This window comes from Brachyhypopomus gauderio, chromosome 10, assembly GCF_052324685.1.
Source record: "Brachyhypopomus gauderio isolate BG-103 chromosome 10, BGAUD_0.2, whole genome shotgun sequence".
Lineage (NCBI taxonomy): Eukaryota > Metazoa > Chordata > Actinopteri > Gymnotiformes > Hypopomidae > Brachyhypopomus > Brachyhypopomus gauderio.
Window position 1 is genome coordinate 8,701,439 of NC_135220.1, and position 24,144 is coordinate 8,725,582.

The following is a 24,144-nucleotide window of genomic DNA, read 5'->3' on the forward strand; positions in this document are numbered from 1 at the left end:
CAATAGATATATGCTGCCCTCCACTGGTCTGTTGTTGCAGTCATACATTAAATTTAAGACACGCTGATTTATAAAGATGAGAGTGCATCTCCGCTGCATTATATGGTTTGTTTTTTCACGTGTGAAAGATGAACGTTGAAGGACATCATAAAAGTGAGTTTTTAGGAGCAAGGGTTTGAAATAATGGAAATGATTATGGTATGATTATGCTATTTAGAAGTTTTATTACACTGCCATGTCCAGCTTTATTCATATTTCCAAATTTGTCAAACATTTGAAGGCACTGAAATAATACTCTTCCATGACTTAGTTCACTGCATATTGTATAAATACAAATGTGTAATATGTATACTTTAAAACTAACATTGTTTTGTTATTTTTATCTATTTTTTAAACTTGAACGCATGTAATAAAATAAAAATAAGTTGTTCACCACTAGATGGAGATAAAATGCTGAAATATATGCACAAGTTATAAAATAGATCACAATAGATTCAAAAGGAAGACAAAAAAGTAGTTCATAGTGCTAAACGTCAAAAAGAGCTTTTATTATTTAAATTGTATTTCAAATAGCCAGTCTAGCTTTTGCCCACACAACTACTGAATAAAACTCCGCTGCTTTGCTGTACTAAGAATACTGACCACTAGGTGGAGCAAGAGCCTCCGTTTTGCTTTACCCATGTCAGCCACTTAATTTAGGCCGGTTTATACAGCCTAACTAGATTGTTTTGTTGCTTAAAATCAAGCAGAGGTGGTTGAAGTCATCACCCACCTCGCTAACTGTAGCTAGTACATGAATTGATGCAGGTGGTGGGACAATGAAACCCCTGCTTTCAATTTATAGCACAGATGTTGAATCGACAGCTCTCATATTCACTAGTGCTTTCTTTAAAGTTGACTGCCTTAACAAATCAAATGTTGACTAGAACATTTAAATGTATGTATATTATATATACACACACATATAATGTCCATTTTTCTTGCCTTTTTTATGACTACTGCTTTGTTGGCAGTTGGCTTTTGCTGACCCGAGTTAACGTGGCAGGCTTCATGTAGGTGACTACACTAGCATCACTGCATTCTCATGTGCTGATACACCTCTATGGTTCTATGTTCTGGAAAAAACTTCTGTACATATTTTTGAGATTTCTTCCATCAGTGTCATTCAAATCTGGATCTTAAATCTGGTTCAGGGTTTTGTAATTCCCTGTAGTTGATTAAATGCCTCATGGTCCTGGTTAGCCACATTTTCACAACTCCTGACTCCTAGATAAAGGAAAGGTGGAAACCTGGACCTCTGTGGCTGGAACACTGCTGTGTTAAATTAGCAATGTCAGAAAATGACATTGTGGTTTGTCCTACTGACATACAAAAGGTGAACTTGAACCTTCATCCTAATGCACTTCATGTGAAAGGTTGAGATTCAGCTCCAACATGTGATGTAATCAGCATCTTCCAAAAGCATCCTGTTATTTACTTTGCTCAAGAGCATTTGGCCAGGCAACAGAAACGTATTGAATATTCAGGTTGATTAGGAAGATTAGACAGCCCTTCAGCTGTGGGTAGTAGAGGTTTCCTACAGTGACAAGGTACATTAACCTAAATACATCTAAAGAATGTTTTTCTAACAGTATAAGCAAATGTAATGTGTTTTGACGATCAATTATCATGACTGGGCAAATTTAACGTGGTGAAGACTTCAAACTAGTCATTTGCACAGCACATCCGCGTGCGAATTTAACATTCAAAATGTGTATACTTGACACCCAGTTTTAAATCCCAGGTCACAGAGTCCCTCCACCTTGTCCGTGAACGTTCCGCCTAAGGGGAAGTCAGTTCGTCCAATTAGACACGTTCCCTAGTCTCCAGACGCCTTCCAGCCCGTTTGGCAGGATGTTATAAATGTTTCCCTTGTCTTCCGGAGCGGGCGCACGCAGCCTAAAAAGCGGTGCTGTCAGATCCCGCGCTCCCGCTGCGAACGACGTTGTTGTGTGCGCGCCACTTGGGGAGCGCGCTTCAGTGAGCGGCTGAAGGACAGAGACGCGCGCGGCTGGGCTGTTCCGATGTGTTGCTTACAGCGCGGCACACAACGCTCCGTCAAGCCGATGCGCAGCCAGCTGTGGCCGCCATCATTGTTATGGGAGTCTCAATCATTGCGGGGGCGAAGAAAGGAAAAAAAAAAGCAATCAATACATCATCTGTGGCCTTGGCGTCTGAGGCGCACACAGTGCAAGGTGAACTGAAATCAATAGGTGTTTAATTAAACCCCCCGCCCCTGCACCTTATAGGCTGTGTGTACAAATGTGCAGAGAACAAGTGCGATTTAAGGCATTTTCATTTATTGCAGGGACACGTCCCCCTATGTAGCAGCGCATTCTTTCAAATAAGTATTACGTTAAGTGAAAACACAACTATAACACTCGTTCCCGTGTCATATCTAAAGTTTATACATCCAGTAGTGTAAATTGGGATTAAAATGATTTATCGCACGTGGGGGAGAAGACGTGAATAATCAGACCGTACAAGAAACGAAGAAGCTACGCGGAGCTGCCTGTCAACGCTAGGCCCTCTTCCTTATTCCTTGCAGCTGTTTACTTTGGGCTGTGATGTTCATGGGCTGGGTTTGTAACTCTGAAGAGCTCGTCTGTTTGGCTTTTGCGAGCGATAGTTTGTTTTTTGGGGGGGTTTTGCGGGAGATCCCTCGGGGCACGCCTTCAGAAGATTAGTCAGCATATTCTGATACCGTGTACAAGCAGAGCGTTTGTTTTACTCACCACGCGAATCAAAGTCGCCTTTTGTGGGGATCCGATTCCCAGACTCGCGCGTCCAAGAGGGTCTCCGGGTTCAAAACAACATCTTGTGCCCTGAAATGGCTTCCAAGAGCTATAAAAACAGCCCGCGAGCTCTTACGGAGAACAGCAGTCAGATAGCAGGTCAATGAGAAACGAAAGCCTGAACAAACAGACCATTGGAAAGAGGAGAGGGGCTTATACGAACTCTGAGACATAGGGCAGTGTCATTGGGTTTAACTGGAGTGAAATATGACGTTAAACTTGAACCAAGGCCTTATGAAACTAGAAGAGATGAAAATCGGTCTGACGGAAGACCATTGCTGATTCATATAGCCTACTGCTGAAGCTCAATCAGCTTCAGTAATTCATCCAGGTGTAAAGCAGATGTCGTCTGGTGTTAAATGAGCAAATGTCTGAAATGTTAATGACAGAGACCTTGATATTCCCTGTTGATCTTTTTTGTTTGTTTGTTTTTAATCGGATTGAGCCTTACAATAATTTACTCCAAAACCTTCCTTTGTCTCATACGTTATGTGAGGGCATCGTTTTGTTATCTTCTTATTTTTTTTGGACGAGCTTGGATATGTTTGGCTTGTGGATTTGCTGGAGAAAACACGAGACATCCACCCACATTTATACCGTTACTTCATGGCTCCTTACGTCTCTCTTGGGTACAAATCACATACTACTCTTCAAAGAGTTTCTGTGGACTGCAGCTAAACTAGCTGAAGTAAAACACGGACATACTGCTTTTTCTTTGTACTGCATATCTGGGAGCTTGGCTAAAGTAATATATGGCCGCGGAGCGGTTCTGGACAGGGAGATGTGTTTGGAGTTAATAGAAGTGGGCTGGTGAGGGCGTGTAGGACCGGCTAAGCCCTTTGCTTTGTTCCCAGATTGCGGGGTTAACGATTTTCCGTCCTGGGTGGCGGGGGAGGGAGCGGCACGGCTGCATTAGGATTCAGCTCCGAGCTCCCGAGCTGAGACGCTGTCTGCGCCGGCGCAGGGTGACAGGGAGATGGATGATCTCTGCAGCCTGGTCGCTGCGCGCGGGGAGGAGAGAGGGGCGCACGTACACTCACAAATACCTCCGAGTGCTCTTAACACGCATCCAGTCAGGTAGACATGATCTAGGTCCATAGGTATACTCTTCAGTACGAACGCATCCTTACAATTATGTATGGAATCATTACACTACTATTTGTATTACAATTAGAAACCTTGTAGTGTCTTTGCTAGCATTAAGTGATTGAAATGTATGTAAGAATCTATTGATCTACACCGTCAATATATTAATAACAATCCACACCTTATTATATTAGCATTGATCCCTAACAAAAACCATACATTGCAAAGGACACAACATATTAGCTTTACTCCAAAAGAGGCAAGATGCAAAAGATTACTTAGAATATTGTTTATTGGTACTGTTATGGACACCTTACAAATAATGCATTCATTGAAAACTAAAAAAATATCAAAATGAATCCATAGAAACATTGTGTCACTGAGTCTGTGTGTGCGTGTTTGTGTATGTTTCTGCCTCAAATACAGTGTTTAACATGACTGTCCCAACTCCCTATCTCAGTGTGTGTGTGTGTGTACAGGCTACTCTGAGGTCTACACTGTCCCCTGTCTTTCACTTTACCTTGTCCTCAGCATGAATATATATGTGTGGTCGTGACTATGCGCTTTCTGTATACGCAGCACTTACCAGCTGTTCTTGCTCCAATGCACGCATACACACACTGCAGGTAAACCGCTGAAGGAGAGTAGAAGACTCATGCAGGGCCCTCAGCACGAGGGTGAAAAACTCTTTAAGTCAATCCAAATGACCCCTGGGCAAAGTCATACAGTTCATCTCATTAAATTGAGAAGATTCTGCATGAACACTCTCTCATTCATGTGTAGTGTAAGAACAACAAAAGAAGCACCCTGTCATTTTCTGTAGCTACGTAGGCAGATTTATAGCAGAGATGATGTGTGACAGACTAAAGAGGTTTCAGCATTACCTGGAAGCTACGTCACTGTGTACTCTTAAAACAAGACGGATGAGAACATGAGTCAGTGAGGTACATTTAAACAACAAAATCAAGAGGCTACATAATTTATGTTATACTGTTTATTAAGGCCTGGATTCTTTTTCCTTTAGGCAGATCTGTCTCTTTGTCCTGGGCGGCTGAGACTCAACTTAAGGATGCAGGAAAGCAGATGTACGAGTTTCCCTGCCAAAGCTCACTGTGAGTTTCAGTACAAAGCAAGACCTCTAGCTGGGTCGTGTATGTACAAGTGTGTGTATGTGTGTGTGTGTCACAGTCTCTTTCCCTCACAGAACAACTTCACTGAAGTTCCCACAGCCAGCTCCCTTCAGCTGCCAATCATGAACACAAACACAGGTCACACACGATTTACGCAACCACAAACAGTGCTTTACACAGGGGCGTGTGATGCACATGTGTGTGGGTGTATGTCTTTGTGCAAATCTAGAACAGAAAGTTGGGGCTAGTTACGGAGCAGCCACACCTGCAGCGCCGCCTGCTGGCCATCAGCTGTCCCGCGGGGGTCATGTCACTGCCACGACTGCAGGAAAACCTGGGCCATAAGGCACGGCCTAACTATCCTCTATCCTGACTAACCTCCCCGGTTCAATAACTCCAGCAAGCCAGCAGCCAGATACTGCGTTTCCCTGGCAACACCTCCAAAGCAGCTCCACAGAGATCATCGAAAGACGGGCGGGAACCCTGGAACCGGGTTTTCACAGAGAGAACAGAAGAGAGGAGCGATGGGGAGAGAGGAAGAGGGAAGGAGAGATAAAGGAGGGTGAGAGGGAGAGAGAGGGTATAGGAGGGAACCTGGACAGGGAGGCAGGTGGTTCTGGGTAACACTTTTACTCAACTGTGTTCCAACATACAGCCACAAACACAGAAATAAAGACACAATCGGACATGCTGATGGAGCAGTGAACCTCAAACACGTTCCTGGTTCTCAGCTCTGGACAAGAGAACATCCGTATGGATATTGTATCGCACAACTGCCACAACACCGTCACGCCGGGAACCAGAAGCTCAAATCTGGCTGCGGCTGCAGTGCTGGTGCCAGCACTAATGATAGCAGCCTTTAACCCAAGCGCCCTGTGTCTGGGTGGCTGGAGGGCCCTAGCTGAGTGGCCGGAGTGGGGTTGTTTTGCATGGCTGCAGGACAGAGAGCCCAGCCGTGTTTGATGTGGGAGAAGGCAGGACTGGACCCTGATTAGAACAGAGCTGGTGATTGTGTTCAGGTGACTGTCTGACCTCCTGCTGCAGTGTCTGGAAACTCAGACGTCAGACTCTCCATCCGCACCCTCCCACACACACGTGTGCACACACTCACACAAACTCACACGAACATACACACTCACACACACACACAAACACTCCCTGACTCTGCTATCAGACAGGCTGTTTCTCCCACTGATTTAGTCTGGTAAGATGTCCGCCGAGCCTCTGGATGGCAATTCCTGACAATCAATAAGAAAATCAAGCTGTAATCAGATCCTCGTTATTCTGACACCGTACGTTGCAACCGGTGTCCAGTCTGAAAGTGCTGAGCTGCTCAGCCTTCCTGGCATGAGATGGTTGTTGAACTTAAACAGTAAGGCCTCTGACACCTTAAAGCTCTGACATTAAAGCCTCTAATGCTGAAGAACATGGGCTGTGCGGTACACAGGGTCTCCGACTCACCCTGTGGTACTCTCCTTTAATTCAGTGTCTGCCAGTATTGGCCTTAAGTGCTTGACATTTAACGATGGAACTATCTGTGCGTCTCTAAAACAAAGACAGGTGAGACGATGGATAAGGTTCAGCAGCAGTCTGGTTTGAATGTGTGGAAAAATGTTATCATGTGTCTTAAAAAAAACTGCACTAATCTCATGCTACCAACTCTTAAAAATATGGATTGAATGTGAAATTCAAAGGAATACTGCATTGTCAGTATTATAATATTTCTAATCCTCTAATAATGTCAGTGTTGTTATTATTATTATTATTATTATTATCATTTGTACTCAATGAATGTTTGAATTGAATGAAGGCAAAACTGCAGATCGATAGATTGAAGTTAGACACCTCTAGTGTTGATACAGAGTCAGCAGCATTAGTGTCGCAGGATAGTTAACAGCTTGCTAAAAAGAAATAAATCTATTGCACAAAGACCCTAAAATAGAGAAGCACTTCAAATGGAACTGTCCTTGCAATGGACGGATGAGGACTCCTGCCAATACTATCTCAACAGAAAGAAAAGACGAGTGATCATGACCAGATGACAAACGCTGATGCCCAAACTAATGACAAAAGGCAGGAGCATGAAAAGGTTTGTTCATTTTTGAAAATGCTAGTTCCTTCTTTTATTAGAAGACGCACCATCCAAATTAAAGCTTGAGATGTTTAAACAGAGGTATAAACACTTAAATGTTAAAGTTTAAAAACACTTTAATCAGGCAGAGGCATATCTATAAGTAGTCTGCTATCTATGTGTAGATTGCCTTGGCATAGTGTTCCGCCTTCTAATGTAAATGACTGTTCTTGAATCAGCGTTGCAGTTTCTGTCTGTAAAGAATTTTGTGTCTGTTGGTTTGTCTAGCGTCACATGTGTGTCAGGCTGCTTCACTAACACATCAATATGGAGAAGAACAATTTGTAGCTTGGACACACACACACAGATGACAGATATCACAAAGCACTGTCAGCCAAATCCATAAATATCGCAGAAAAGGAAGAGGGGTAGTGTCCTCGCCTGCCCCTTAGGAACACACCAATTTGCCAGTTTATTAAACATTGTGTATAACATATAACATTATATAGAACATTATATTTTATTGCAGGTATTTATTTTTCTTTTTATTTATTTATTTGTCTGGTTTCATTTGTGCGGCACTACTGAGTTCCACCACATCTTTCAGAGGCAGCACAGCACTCGGAGGAGGGGGGCGGGAATATTTATAGGACTGTTCAGATGAGCGGCGGCTCGTAGAAGCGTGCTGTGTGTCTTGGTGGGGAGGGGCCAGGCGGGGGAGTGGGAGGAGGGGCCAGGCGGGCGAGTGAGAGGAGGGGCCAGGCGGGCGAGTGAGAGGAGGAGCCAGGCAGGGGAGTGGGAGGAGGGGCCAGGCGGGCGAGTGAGAGGAGGGGCCATGCGGGCGGGAGGTGGATTTCATCATCACTCTGGTGCTGCCAGGCTTTGGTGGGTGTCAGACAGAGTGTAATAAAAGTGTCTGGCCCCGTGGTGGCACCAGGCTGGGGCGGGCTGAGCTGGGGCGGGCTGTGCTGGGGAGGGCTGGGGTTGGGGCAGGCTGAGCTGGAGCGGGCTGCTTGGTATGCCTGGAGGACCACACACTTCAGCCATTGCTGGGGGCTCTGTGGCAAAGACTCATACTGATGAGTTGGCATCATTGTTCAGTGTGAGACCAAATAGGAGGAGAAAATATAATTAGAGCCAGAGAGACGGTGAGAGGATGAGAGCAAGAACGTCAGACAGAAAATCAATTGTTTTGAAAACGGCATTTCTAATGTGGGTAATTTAACAAAATTAGATTTTAAAAAGTTAAACACTCCAGGGAGGACAAATGACAAAATTGGTGCAACACGTAATGAGCTGAGCTCTCTGGAGGTGGGGAGGGGAGTGAGATGGTGGGAGTGAGATGGGGGGAGTGAGATGGTGGGAGTGAGATGGTGGGAGTGAGATGGGGGGAGTGAGATGGTGGGAGTGAGATGGTGGGAGTGAGATGGTGGGAGTGAGATGGGGGGAGTGAGATGGTGGGAGTGAGATGGGGGGAGTGAGATGGTGGGAGTGAGATGGGGGGAGTGAGATGGGGGGAGTGAGATGGTGGGAGTGAGATGGGGGAGTGAGATGGGGGGAGTGAGATGGTGGGAGTGAGATGGGGGGAGTGAGATGGGGGGAGAGAGATGGGGGGAGAGAGATGGGGGGAGTGAGATGGGGGGAGTGAGATGGGGGGAGAGAGATGGGGGGAGAGAGCCCGGCTGGTCTGCAGGTCTTCTGTGAAATGTCATATCTGAGGAGAGTGAAGCCACATCCTGACATATTAGCCAGACATGCAGGTGGGCATCAGAAAGATGAAGCATGTGCCGCACCGGCGTGAGTAGACATGAGGCTGTGTGCCGGGACTACACCAGAAAAATCATAGCGGGAGTCAAACTTTGGGCGAAGAGAAAAATCTATTACAGCAAACAGCGGCGTGGTGAGGCAAGAGTGTGTGTTTGCTCGCTCTATGGTTGCGTGTTGACGAGGGGAGAAGCAGAGAGAAGGAGGAAGGAGAGGCATACTGCAGTGGTGCGGGTGTGCAGACTGCTGCCCCCCACGTGTGGTGCGGGTGTGCAGACTGCCCCCCACGTGTGGTGCGAGTGTGCAGACTGCTGCCCCTCACGTGTGGTGCGGGTGTGCGGACTGCTGTCCCCCACATGTATCAACCACAGGCATCGCCTTTTGTATGCTTACGACTACATCGATGTTTTACTTTGTGGACTGATGTTTGCATGTAAGCATATGAACCTGCCCAAGGATCAATCTGTGCCCCCCCCCCCCCCTAAACCCTTCCCCCCTCCCACATTTGTCAAACATTAAATTCCTGTAAATCAAGAAGTGTGACATTCAATAACAGATGCTGCAAAACAATCACATTTTTATTCACTCGATATGCAGTGGGTTGGGATATGATATGACATGGATAAGTAAGCAGGTGACAAGCACAAGTTTAGTATCTAAGCTAAGCATGCTGAAATCTCCATTGTGGGTCTGACTCAGTCAGACTGCAGAGTCATATCTGACGCAGTCTCTCTGGTCACCGGCCTGCGCAGGAAAGCAGTGGCAGCGCAGAATGGAGCCTGAGCTTCCCTTCAAAGTTTCACTTCAAAGAGTCCATACCACTTCTCCAGCTCTCCGCCACCCTTGTGCGCCGCGCCGTACGGAGGAACGATGTGTGGACACCTGCAGCGAGGGCTCATGGAGACAGCCATTGAGTCCTCAGACTGCTGTAGTGGTTGCCTTCAACAGGGTCTCCCTGGTCGGTTTGCAGGGGTTCCCTGGTTCTTGTGCAGGGTGTCCCCGATCTGTTTTTCGTCCACTGCACTGTGTACCCTCAGCTCCCAGACATCAGTACAGGTTCTGTCTGCCGCCCCCATGCAGTCTCCCCCGCATCGCCAGGTTCTGGCTGAAGTCCCGAGTCGTTCTTGCCCTCCGCCCAGGACCCAAGAGCCTAACCCGTGATTTTGCATTCAGAGAGCTCACAAGTTAGGGTCTCAGGGAACAGGAGAAGCACAGCAGGTTCGGTGAAGGCGCAGTGGCGTGGGGATGAAGCACTGGTCTCTCTCCCCCTCTCCCCTCACTCCCTCTCCCCCTCCTCTCTCTCTCTCCCCCTCTCCCCTCACTCCCTCTCCCCCTCCTCTCTCTCTCTCTCTCTCTCTCTCTCTCACTCACACACACATACACCACACACACCCCCACACCCACACACACACCCACCCACACACATACACACTTCCCTGTCTTCTCCCATGGTCTCCAAACTGACTGCTGTTTGTTCAGCGAGCATCCGGCTCCAGCCGGCTTAGCGGGCCACAGCGTGGTCTGGTTCCGTCCAACAACACTGGCAGACGGGCCAGAAGGAAAAAAAAACCCCACACACTGTCCCTGTTTTTGTCGTCCCCCCCCCCCCACCCCCGTCTGCCACAGATAACTTATCCCCACATTCATAGCCGCTCCATGTGAGTCACAACGATCCTGATCACGGCGCACCCAGCCCGACCCGACCGGTCGGAGCTCGGAACCGCCTGCTTGCCGCCAAACAGACGAGACAATCAATAAGGACAGTTGAACAAGCAAAAGAAAAGAAGAAAAACACAAAAAAACAACAGAGGAGTTGAAAATGGCACAGAGGCTCTCCAGACTTTCATTTCCTCCGTTGAACATGCAGCGATGATGTCTGTGCTGCTCCGCGCTAACTAGCCTTTGTTGGCTGAGGGAAACCCCCAGTCAGACAGCTAGCCTCCCTCTCTCCCTCTCTCCCTCACTCCCCTCTTTGTCCTCAGAGCCTCAGCCACAGCATCCGTCTGTATGCCTCACCTTCCGTATCCCCAGCTAGCGCCACTGACTGGCAGAGGTGCTGGCCCCTGTCTGCAGCCGCTCAGACTGGGGGGGTGAGGTGGGGTGGGTGGGGGCATAGGGGAGGGGGGGTGTAGGGGGGGGGACCCAGGCTTCTCGCTTCCGATAAACGACTCGACAGCAGCAACACACACAAAAAAAACATGCGAGACGCAGATCGGCGGCGTTTACGTTTCTCCTTCGACACTCCCCCATCCTGCAGCTCTTTAACTCACACAGTACTCTACCACACCTCCTCCCCAACACCCCCGTCACACCCGCACTCCTCCACCTCCTCAACCCACAGTGGTGCGCTCCACGCTGCACAGGAGCTGCTGGACTAAGTTGTCATTCAGGCTTACAGGATTCGACACCACTGTGCCGGAGTTCGTGGGGTGGAAAGAGCCGTTCAGCCTTCGGCATTCGTCTCAGCTGAGATCGCCAGACCGATCAATGTCAGCAGGCGCTTGGCTTCTCTCTGCCGTTTCACTGGTCCTCACACCGGACCGCCATCCACAGCACACACACGCCAAAACATTTGTATGTCATTTTTTGCCACGGTTGCACATGTATGCACACACGCACACACACACGCGCATGCGCATTAACACACACACACACACATACTTACACACGCACGCATGCGCGCACACACACACACACCTTCCAGACTCCTCCCCCACAAACATTCAAGCGGCTTCCTTCTCCTTGGGGAGCCAAGAAGGAGTGTGTACGCTGCCGGAAATGAGAACGACTTAAACAACCTGAAACAGACACCTCCCTCTCTCTCTCTCTCTCTCTCTCTCTCTCTCTCTCTCTCTCTCTCTCTGTCTCTCTCTCTCTTACACACACACACACACACACACACACACACACACACACGCTAAAACAAACACCCTGTCAGTTCTAAGACGTGCACTTTGTCATTTATGTTTGAAGAATCTCAACGAAAAGAGCACAACACTGAGACTAAGAGGAGGAGGGGTGAGTTCTCCCTGTGGGCTGCGCCAGACAGAGGCTCACTGAGGTGCCACAGGAGAGAGAAAGAGGCAGCCGTCTAATCCCCCCTCCTGCCTCCTCCCCCCTCCTGCCCCCACCTCCGCCCCACCCTGCAGCAGCCCCATCACTCGTCACCTCCACCCACACAGTCTCAGGACCGCGGCTACGAGCTCTGCTGCTTCTCCCGTCGCCTCTCATGCAGTTTCCATCCCACTGACATGCACCCCAGTACTAGAAACCACCACTCACCAAAATCACCAAAATCCTCCGGGTGGATCATGCCCCGCCCCCCTCCCACTCCCCCGTCAGGGTGATGCACCTGTCTGGGCTGGTGGGGTAGAGCCTCTCCAGCACCTCAGCAAGTGTGAGAGTCACGGCGACCGCCCTCCCTCCCTCTCTCTCCCTCTCTCTCCCTCCCTCTCTCATCTGTCTCACACGCTCTTTCCATCCACACACTGCTGCTGCAATCCTTCCTCCTGCACTGATCAATGCTTTCTTTTAGAGAAGAGAAAAAACACACACACACATGCACACACATACACAAACACACGTGCACACACACACACACATGCACGCACATACACAAACACACGTGCACACACACACACACACATGCACGCACATACACAAACACACGTGCACACACACACGTGCACACACATGCACACAAGCAGCCAGTGGAGGGGGGGGGGGGGGGCTATGTTGGAGATCTCACCACTGAGCTCTCCTCTGCCCCACACACATGGGGTGTGTCAAAATATTGTGACCACATTTTCTGAAATGACGCACAGAAATGAAGCCCCCCTCTCCCTGCTGTGCAGCAGTATAATACTGGGCTGTACTTGGTGTGGGTGTCTAGGTCTGTAAAATAAGGCACATGCAGTCAAAAACCACAATTTAACTATTCTGACATCACAATTTCATATAATAATGCTAAATGTGAAAAGGATTTTATAATAAAATCAGTGGATGATAGCACAGCAAATTCACACACGTTATTGAGATATGAGAGTCATGAAAACAATATATTAGGAGTTACAGGAGAGACAAGGGGAACATACACAGGTCTGTGCTAGCAGGTCTGTGCCTAGCAGGGCTGTGCCTAGCAGGTCTGTGCCTAGCAGGGCTGTGCCTAGCAGGTCTGGGGACCAGACGTCTGGAGCGGGACGAGTGCTGACCGGTGTGCCTGTGGGGAAGAACCGGCACTTTAGCTCAGCTCCATGTGACACAAGCCACAGCAGCTCATCAACGTTTCAGCCAAAAGAACAAACCCCACAAGCTCGTGAAGTCCTCAGTGACTCCTTCACCAGAACCAGAAACAGGGTCTTTTTTGGTTCCTGGTGATACTGCGCAAACAAAAAAGAAAAAAGAAAAAGAGCCCAGCCAGCCCGAGTGTCTGACACGTCTCCAAGGAGCAGACACGTCTGATGAAATGAGATGACAGTTGATTTATCTGTCTGGGAGGCTCGCGATGGCCCGGGTTTAATCTCCCAACCCCTGACCTCCTGCCAGAACCCTCCCCACTCTGGCATGGATGAGGGTCGTGACCCCTGCGCTGACAGCCAGAGAGGGGAGGGCATCAGATGAGGCAGAGGTCACTGATGATGTGCTTAACGCAAGCGGCAGAACTCACAAACGTCTGCCTCACACTGCAATGCAGAACTCCGTGTCTGTGCAAGCTTGTGTGAGAATATGGAGGATTTGTATTTCAAACATGCCAGTTCGAGACACGACTTTGGTGGCTGAACACAGGTTTATCAATAGCAGTGCACAGCATGCTGGTTCAAGCTACTATGCCTGAGGACTGGGAAGGGTGGAGGAGTGTGTGTGTGTGTGAGTGTGTGTGTGTGTATGTATGTGTGTGTGTGTGTGTGTGTGTGTGTGTGTGTGTGTGTGTGTGTGTGTGTGTGTGTGTGTGTGTGTGAAGGGGGTGGGTAGTGTGGGTAAAATCTGCAGGGACCTTAAAGAAGTGATGGTGATCAATCAACTCTATTACTGCTATGGCAGTGTCTGGGCCAGCAGCCAACCTGCACACACACACACACACACACACACACACACAGTCAGCAGTGGGCTGCCGTTACACACCTTTAGACAATGAAGCACAGCCACTGCATTAGTGTGCGTGCACACTCACGCACACACTTACACACTTACACACACACACACACACACACACACGGTAGAGACAGCCAACACAGGCACAAACATGTGAACACACATCTGCTTGGAGTGTCCATGCCATTATGTTGAGACCTTAGACTGTATCATATGCACCACCACGTGGTCACCCGGCAAGACGCAACATTTATAACACTGTACATTGGTTAGCTAGGGTTAGGGTTAGGGTTATCCCTAGGGTTAGGGTTAGGGTTAACTCTAGGGTTAGGGTTAGGGTTATCCCTAGGGTTAGGGTTAACTCTAGGGTTAGGGTTAGGGTTATCCCTAGGGTTAGGGTTAACTCTAGGGTTAGGGTTAGGGTTATCCCTAGGGTTAGGGTTAACTCTAGGGTTAGGGTTAGGGTTAACTCTAGGGTTAGGGTTAACTCTAGCTAGGTGCAACAAGGAAATGGGATTATCACCATGTGTGGAAGCTGCTACTGTGCAGAGTTCGTCTCCTTCTTTAGCACTTGTGTAGCAGTGTAGCAGTACTGGATCCCACAGCACTTGTACAAGAGGCTTTAATTCACATGGAAACATGGGTGACCTGCATTAAACAGCAGCCACTGAAGCAACAGCAGAAGCTACAGACGTCCCAGCACAAAGAGGAGAACATTTTAAAACACGCAATGATGAAATCTGATGAATTAGTGGACGGTGCAGCTCAGGCGGCCGAGCGGGTAAATGTGCTTCGTGCGACAGGGTAGAATGAGGCACAGACGAACGCACGTGACACCATGACATCATGAGGCACAGACGAACGGCGTGACACCATGACATCATGAGGCACAGACGAACGCACGTGACACCATGACATCATGAGGCACAGACGAACGGCGTGACACCATGACATCATGAGGCACAGACGAACGCGCGTGACACCATGACATCATGAGGCACAGACGAACGCGCGTGACACCATGACATCATGAGGCACAGACGAACGCGCATGACACCATGACATCATGAGGCACAGACGAACGCGCGTGACACCATGACATCGATCTCATTTCCAGAAGCAGCGTCTGGGTGAGACGGCTGTGTTGGGGGCCGCTGAACACGACTGAGGAAGACGGATTACAGCAGCGCGTCAGACAGACAGACAGACAGACACACACACACACACACTCACACACACACACACACATACATACACACGCGCATACACACACACACACATATATACATACATACGCGCATACACACACATGCACATATACACACACATGCTCATACACACACATGCGCACACACACACACACACAGTCTGTAGTCCTTGCTCTTGCCCCTGCCCTTCCCAATCAATCCCATTGATCGCTCCCAGGGGTCAGAGGGCAAGAGAGTATTGATGTGGGCTAGAGCCTTATGCAGCACGGTCCATCCTGACTCCAGACAGATCAATGACGTCTCAGTCATAGACATACTACGCATACTATTTTTTCGATATCAAACAGATCGCCCCTGTTGGAGGACTAGCAGAATGTATCGAGTACTTTGTGGGCCTGGGTGCCCGAGGGGGAGAGCTGACGTGGTCCAGGATTCTCCAGCCCAATCACGCTCAGGTCATGTTCACTGATGACCTGTGCTCAGATGGGTGAGGGGCACCTAGATAATCATTCAGTTACACACACTCCCCATCCACACCAATAGATAATCAATCGCACGTGAGAAGGGATGACTGATTTAATATAACGCGACATACGCCAACAGACGTTTGTGTGTATAAGAATATTTTAATGACTGATATCCAGAATGTTTTAAATAAACACTGATATTTCTTGGGAAGATGCTGTTTGTTTGTTTGTTGTTTAGAGGGAGTTGTGTAAACAATTGCTTACACCCACAGTTCAGTTCTATTTTCATCCAAACTTTCTATAAATGGGGAAAAATGTTAGAAAATATTTGGTTGTGTGTTTAGTGTTCTGAAAGACGCTGGTTATGATCCTCAGAGAGAAACGTCACCCAGGGTTAGGGTTAGGGGTTAGGGGTTATTGTTAGGGGTTAGGGTTAGGGTCTGAAGCAGTGTAGTACAGGAGATGCCTCGTTTTGACTGTGAAGCCCTGGGAGGACTGCAGACACTTCCAAGCAAGAACGAAACAAAGAGGGAAACAGACCCCCCACCCTCCAGTCCCAACCTCCCCCTCAGACCTAATCCCGCCAGACCTAACCCCTCCAGACGTACCCCCCCAACCTAACCTCCCCCCCACGACCTAACCTCCTCCCCCCAAGCTAACCCCCCAACCAAACCCTCCCCGACCTAACCCTTTTTGTTTGGGTTAATTCCCACCCCCATTTCCATACCGCACCCAGCAGGACAAAAACTAGAAACAACAATTTTTTCTCTCATTGTCTGTCAGGGTTCACAGGAAGGTTTTCAAAGTAAACTTGACGACTAAATAATTGAATAGTTTCCCTTTAGGCACACATGCATGTCTGAGCTGTCAGAACGGGACGGCAGACCTGAGCGGGTCCAGCTGAAGTGTTTGGGGCTACAGCACCTCCTCTAGCTCCTGATGGCATGAGAAGTGAAAGAGTGGCAACCAGGAGTCGATGAGAGAAGATCTCACACAACACTATTGAATCCCCATTAGTATCTCAGGCTATTTGTTCAGGTTTAACTGTTAGCTGCTTTGCTCTGCCTGTTGGTCCGTTGTGTTGAGAGACCCGATGTACTGGGTGGCCAGATGTGTTGGGTGGCCCGCTGTGTTGGGTGGCCCGTTGTGGTGGGTGGCCCATGTTCTGAAGCCTTTTTGCAACCTCTGCTGATACACAGCAGGTGAACTTGTCCTCTACATGGACAGCAAACAGCCAACATGGTGAGCAGCTGTAGACAACAGCGACTCCAGCAGCACACACACACACACACACACACACAGGCACACACACACACACACACACACACACACACTACACACACACTACACACACTACTGTGATCCTGAATCTCAGAAGACACTGGGACAAACAAATAAGTCACTGGATGGGACAGCAATGATGAGACTGAAAATCCCCCACAATGTGTGTGCTCAAAAAATCCTCACACTGTATATCCTCAAAATCTGCACTTGAGAACACAAGTCAGCTACCAGGAGTTTTTTTTTATATATCACAAACATTTCCTTATATTCCATCTTAGAGCACAGATGTGTTTCTAAAGTTCACATCTTCCATGCTGTGTGAACAGGAACACTAAATTATAATTTCTCAAGTATTGATTAATGGGTCTCAATGGCTCAGTCTCAACTCGGTCCCAAATTGATTCCACTCACATAGAAAAGTCCTTCATCTTCTTGACACTGTCGCTGAATGGCTCAGCCCATTCCAAGAACGTCTTCGTGTTTTGTCTCCCCTCTGGGCATTCGAATGCACTTAGCAAGCAGTGGCACCCAGCCAAAGAAACCCAGTGTCCTCTGTGCAGGGACAGGGTCCATGTCAAACGGCGTCTCCAGCAGTGTGACTGGAAGGTTAGGACTTCGGCTGCACCCTCAACTTCACAGTGTAGCGTTACGCCATCTTAAACAGGCCCATATATCAAAGAAGCAATGGACTGCATAGACAATAAACACTGGCTTCCCATACCGAACTGTTTGAGTATTATGGTTAATGTGTGATGTTCGTGTTCAGGACACAAGCTCCATGAAGTCACACAGTGGACACACAGCGGACACATAGGGGACACACAGTGGACACACGGGGGACAGGCCAGGAGGGAATGGCACAGCAAATGTGAGATGGGCTTCTAAAAGGGTCACAGTGCATCATTTGTCTTCCGTTATTGTGTTGTTGGCCTTTGCAATACTGATGTCATGCTGTCCACACCAGGCAAATGAGCCCCAAATCACGAATGTATTTATAGTGTAATGAGAGCATCAGACTAGCATCAGATGTTCCGGATGAATCAGCATTTGCAGGACACAAAAGACAACAATGATATTGGTCAAAAATAACAAAAATAACTCCAGTCTTTAATCATGTCACATTAGTGGTCCATGTCACAATCACAACAATGTTTTTGTAATATATATCACTATATATATATATATATCAACAACAATGTGTTTGTAATATATATTATATATTGATGTACATATCTCACAACAACAATATATCACAACAACAAAACGCAAAATCGAAGGGAAAGTTCGACTCTGTATGTGTTTCAACCTCTGGGGGGGGGGGGGGGGGGGGGCAACTCTGAAGACATTGTATTGCTTCCACCTGGACACTGGAACACCTCACTCCACACACACACACACACACACCCTGCAGGCAAGGGGCGAATCACAGCTGACGTGGAGGGGTTTGGTGAGGTCCCTTTAGCCTGGTTTGCATCAGCCTACTTGTTGCTTGTAAACCTGTCCTATCACACCCCTGCAAGTGCTCAGTGTCTAGGGGTTATATTCTCAACCCACACAGAATTAAAACACAACAATGCAAAACACTGCTAAGTGGGTTTAAGTCCCTCCCCAACAGAGAATGGGAAAAGTTAATTAACAAGCTATATTAGTGGAAACGTTAATTATTCCACTGTCACTTTGGGTCAGTTTTAAGATGATGAGCTACTCAGCCTTTTTGATTATAATACGTCTGTCTTAGGCATGTTGTACATATCATATGTGTGCTGCCTTTTTTATAAATACATAATATACAATTGATGTAAAATGTATATGCCCTGTCACTTAAAACCCATATTTGAAAAAAGAAAAAAAAGAAAAATGGGTGTCTAATTTTAAATGTGTTTACTTTTAAATGTCTTATAACTAAAACCTGGAGGATCAAACAAATGTTTCAGTTGACAGTCAGCTTGCAAAGAAACAGGAGTAGATGTGGAGTGAAAGGAGGAGTGGAGCAGCATTTGGAGAAACTCCGCACATCCCCCTCCGCACACCCACAACCCCCCCGCACGCTCCCCCTCCGCACCCCCCCCGCACACCCACAACCCCCCCGCACGCCCCCCCTCCGCACACCCCCCCCGCACATCCCCCTCCGCACCCCCCCCGCACACCCACAACCCCCCCGCACGCCCCCCCTCCGCACACCCCCCCCGCACACCCACAACCCCCCCGCACGCCCCCCCTCCGCACACCCCCCCCGCACATCCCCCTCCGCACACCCCCCCGCACATCTCCCTCCGCACACCCCCAACCCCCCCCGCACACCCCCAACACCCCCCTGCACGTGTCCCCCCCCACACCCCCCAACCCCCCCCCTCACCTACAGGGTGGCAGCACCACTCCTTGACCCGCTGTCTCTGACCTGTGAGACAAACGGAAGGGAACTATGGCAACCCGCCCAGTGACGGTAGTTACTGAAATGAAACTCAGCAGAATGACTGAGTGCTCATTCGGTGTGGCGAGGGTTAGGGTTATGATTAAGGTTAGGATTAGGGTTATGATTAAGGTTAGGATTAGGGTTAGGGTGACGACGTCTTGCTGATGACATGAGTGTGTTCCTGGGAAAGCTAGGAGGTTGTACAGTTAACTCCCATGGTGTAATTCTAAACCATACAACCTACTACCTCAACCTGGATGCACACGTCCTCGTCTGACTTCTCCTCGTCTTCAGATCCCTGGACTTCACGATGGAGAAACCGACCATGGCAGAGGGCACATCACCTCACTTACCAAGGATTTGTTCGTTTAGGGAGAGGAACAATATTCCCTTCTGAACTCCAGAAAAACAAGCCTGCGATGTGAAAGCAGAGATCGCTATAGAAGGTAATAATAAAAACTGCTGATTGTGCCACAGTGACAGAGACCCACAGACGCGAACTTGGGTAGCAGATTCGCCACAAGATCGGATCTACGGGTTTATGACAAGTGGTAGTACTGAGCAAGAACGGAAAAAGCAGAAAAACAAACAAAAATGTCCCCAATCAAACTCTCAGACACTCGTTCCGTCCCACGCAAGCTACAGAAGACAAGCTTTTGTCATACACATTAATCTTACGCTTTATGACAATCAGAAACCAAGGGCCAACCATGCTACATTTACAACCATGATGCACTGCTGCAAACGTGACACTGCAGGAGTCTCGCGTGAGATGAATCTGCCGCTGCGCAACAAAATAAATGAATTTACAGAGGAACTTTATTTTGCCGAATGATGAATGATGAGTTGTACATTCATTGTCTTTATATTGATTAAAATTATATGCACATAAAGTTGTTTGGTTTAGTTCACACTAAAATCTCCTTGTAAGAAATTTAGGCAGGAAAGATAAAAACTTGCACATCGGTGAAAAATGTTTGCCAGCTGAAATGCTGCATCCTCAACCTCTCTGAAGGATTAGTCAGGTTTCTCTTTCAGGCTGGTGGACACAGCAGCAACATCAGGTGATGGTGTAAAGATATTATGGTTGTTGCATTTGACCCTGTATGAAAGACTGAGAGAAGCTTACCTGGTGAAGGGTCAGGACTGCCAGCTCAGACTAAACCACACTACGCCACTCGCTGCAAACACAAACAAGTAAAGATGTCAGTGACGATCTCACACTCTAGGTGGCCACAAAGACCCAGACACCCAAATACTGTGAAGCTCCTGCTTTTGTCCTAGGGTTAGGGTTAGAGTTAGGGTTTTGTCCCATTTGTCAGCATTATTTAATTGATCAACATTCAGCGTAAGAAAGGGTTAGGGTTAGCATTCAGCGTAAGAAAGGGTTAGGGTTAGCATTCAGCGTAAGAGAGGGTTAGGGTTAGCATTCAGCGTAAGAGAGGGTTAGGGTTAGCATTCAGCGTAAGAAAGGGTTAGGGTTAGCATTCAGCGTAAGAAAGGGTTAGGGTTAGCATTCAGCGTAAGAGAGGGTTAGGGTTAGCATTCAGCGTAAGAGAGGGTTAGGGTTAGCATTCAGCGTAAGAAAGGGTTAGGGTTAGCATTCAGCGTAAGAAAGGGTTAAGGTTAGCATTCAGCGTAAGAAAGGGTTAGGGTTAGCATTCAGCGTAAGAGAGGGCAGCAGTTCCCACTCAGACACTCAGACGCTTCCCCCATGTTCATGACTTCAAGGCATCTGTGGAGCTTTCTCTTCTTGTCTCTCTTTTTAAAACATTGTGAAAGTGGGTCCCAATTGTGGGTCCTATTCATCAGAACTTTAATGTATTTTGTTCATTTGCAAATCATAAGAAAATACAAGGGTCAGTAGGAATGTAAAAGGGGGTAGAGATGAACAAAACCAAAACCTGGACATTTACAATCGCAACATCTTGGTTAATTCAGGTAAATGTCAGTTCTGCACCAGCCGCCATTTTCCAAGCAAGCGAAGGACACATGCAAAAAAGAAAAAAGATCCCTGGCACTGCTTTCCAGTTCTCTCTCTCTCTCTCTCTCTCATTCACTCTCACTCTCTTTCTCTCTCTCTCTCTTTCTCTCCCCTCTGCTTCCCCTCTCGCCCTTTCTCTCCCCCTCTCTCCTTCTTTCTGCGTCCTGGCACCATAACAATACCTTAGGCATGAGGTCACATGACCCTCCTTTCCAAACCAATAGCATTGTGCTGGAGCTTCGCCTGACAGTGTGAAGATCTTTTGTCTAAATCCAGACCCATAGGGTTAGACCCATACCCAGACCCATAAGGTTAGACCCATACCTAGACCCATAGGGTTAGAGTTAGACCCATACCCAGACCCATAGGGTTAGACCCATACCCAGACCCATAGGGTTAGACCCATACCCAGACCCATAGGGTTAGACCCATACCTAGACCCATAGGGTTAGAGTTAGACCCATACCCAGACCCATAGGGTTAGACCCATACCCAGATCCATTCGGCACCATCCGGGGAGAAAGGAGGAGTGGGGGGAAGGAGTGGTGTTGGAAGTCATGGCAACCTTGACGTGGCAACATGCCCACAGCACACGTAGAGTAGAGCCGGCTTACTTGAGGCAGAACAGGAGAGATGCGTTGCACCCAGAGTCTGATATCCACAGCCAGGACTCTGGTCTCAAAAGCTACCTGCACCATTCCAAACTTGATAAAGCAGAGGCTGCACACACAGCCATGGTGGAGGGGAGTGTTCGGGTGCCCTAGACACAGTCCACGGCAGCCGACAGGTAAGACAGGCAGCCGGTCTGTGGCGGGGCGTACTGCGTCTTAACTCCTGCCTGTGAATGTGTGAGGAGTGACTCACTGCCAGATCACGACGGCACAACAGTGGCTCCAGGCTGTGGTACCAACGTCTTTCACCCCTGCACTAAACCAGCTCTAGTTTAGTTCAGAAAAGCGTACAGTATGGTTCAGCCATGAGGGTTGGGGAGGCATCTTACAGAACCCTCTCACCAGGAAGGATGTGGGGATTTGAAATCATTTGCTTCCAATGTGATTGGTGTGCTAAAATCTAATTGAGATATTGACTAATTATCAGCCAATTAACCAACTGCCAATTTGAAACCATTGTAAAAGGTATTTTAATGACATTCTTGCAGTTAATTCAACTAACGCCATCGATTCCATGTCACATTATGTAGACAACTGATGGGAAACGAATATACACAGTCAGTTTTCACCTTACGCTTCTAACAAACAATTATTTAAGTCTAAAACAACTGGTCAATAAGGTCCTTAAAAGTCTGCAACATTACTCAGATTTCAGATTTGATCAACACAGTGACTCCTAGTAGCACTGGTTGATCCATAGACAGTGTCTGAACACATGACCTGTCAGAACACACGTCAGTCATACGGTTTACAGGCAAGAGGACCTGTCAGGGTGGGATGGGATGGGATTTGTTGTAAAGGCAAAAAAGCAACACCAGAGCCACTAAACCACACTTAGATGTCTCAGATCCAGACATGAAGTTGTATTGTAATAATTAGAAAATAGCAAAAAAATGAAACTTTGAGAATACAGGAATCCGGAGAACAAGGAAACAACCGGATGGGATTTGTGTACAACTTCATAAAAGTAAACAAACAAGCAAAAAACTGGAGAAATGGATAAGGTACATATTAGTTGAGATGAGACCAGAAATGAGGAAGACGTTGAGAGTGCTAATCAGTGGGAGGTGCTTGGGCAGAGCCGGAATAGTAAACAGCCAATTAGAACTGGAAGAGTCCATGTGGAGTCTCCCAAGGGGACTGGTCTTAAATCTCTTTTTGCTTTTATGCCCCAACAAATGCAGTTTCAGTACCAACAGAGGTAAGTGAGCTCAGGGCATCATTCCTCCACTGAAAGCCAAACAGGGCAAATTCACATGCTCAAAAAGAAATCACATCTGAACTGGGTCAGGAGCAGCCATACAGAAAACTTAACTGTCAAAGCTTATTTTACTACTTTTGCTGCCACACTGGAGTCTATTTTCAACACAATCTTACCTTATATCACCTCAACCTTGAACTCACCACCCTACACTACAGGCAACAAATATGTCTAATCACCTGCTGAAGTAGTTTTGATTTTGAGCTGATAAATTCAGCCTTTTTCAATCCCTTTAACCAACAGAAGAGCACCTGAGAGGTCTCTCCAGTCACACACACATTCAACTGCAAACATATGGACTATTTTGTGACCATCTGCCCTGCACCCCCCCCTCCACCCCCCCAAACCACTCACCCACCCTTGGGTACAGAATCAGCGACGACGCTTTCAAGCGGACATTCCGGGGAGACACACATGGCAGCCATGGCCCTGTGGAATCCAGCCCACAACACTCGATATGTGGATTCAATTACCCTGAACCCGACTGTCTTTGTGCCTGGACCGACGGACAGCATCAGAGTGGACACAACACCCGCCAGAAACACCCCGCCAACCCCCAACCCCCATCACCCCCCCCCTTCCTGCACCCTCCGTCAGTCAAGCAGAGCAGAGGATCATGGGAATGAACTCTGGCAGAGGCGAAATACCACAGCTCTAGGCACAATGACGAGCACTTATCAGAACGGCTTCAACGAGGTCAGTTGGTACAGAGCATGTAGAAATTTCTATGAAATGTGAGCATTTCCTCACATTGCTAACATTCTGAGGAAAGCGTGTGTTTCCACTTTATGGTGGATTAGGCAGAGGGCACATTGGTCAGGCATAAATGAAGATTTCTAGAAAATTCTCCATAAAGACCATTTTAAAACACAGCAAAGAG

The 24,144-nt window shown here is 47.9% G+C and overlaps 2 long non-coding RNA genes across 2 annotated transcripts in view; both read right to left on the reverse strand.

Moving 5' to 3' along the window:
* Positions 1-204: 204 nt before the first annotated feature.
* Positions 205-4,099, reverse strand: LOC143525370 (uncharacterized). The gene is made up of 2 exons (XR_013133627.1): positions 2,775-4,099; positions 205-2,145 (listed from the first exon to the last, which is right to left on the reverse strand). It is a non-coding gene; the product is annotated as an uncharacterized LOC143525370 (long non-coding RNA).
* Positions 4,100-19,790: 15,691 nt separating this feature from the next.
* LOC143525372 (uncharacterized) overlaps positions 19,791-24,144 on the reverse strand; it is a 30,070-nt gene continuing 25,716 nt past the window's right edge. The window contains exons 2-3 of the long non-coding RNA XR_013133628.1: positions 20,478-20,529; positions 19,791-20,387 (exon numbers count right to left, since the gene is read on the reverse strand). This is a non-coding gene — a long non-coding RNA (uncharacterized LOC143525372). The remainder of the gene's footprint in view (positions 20,388-20,477; positions 20,530-24,144) is intronic.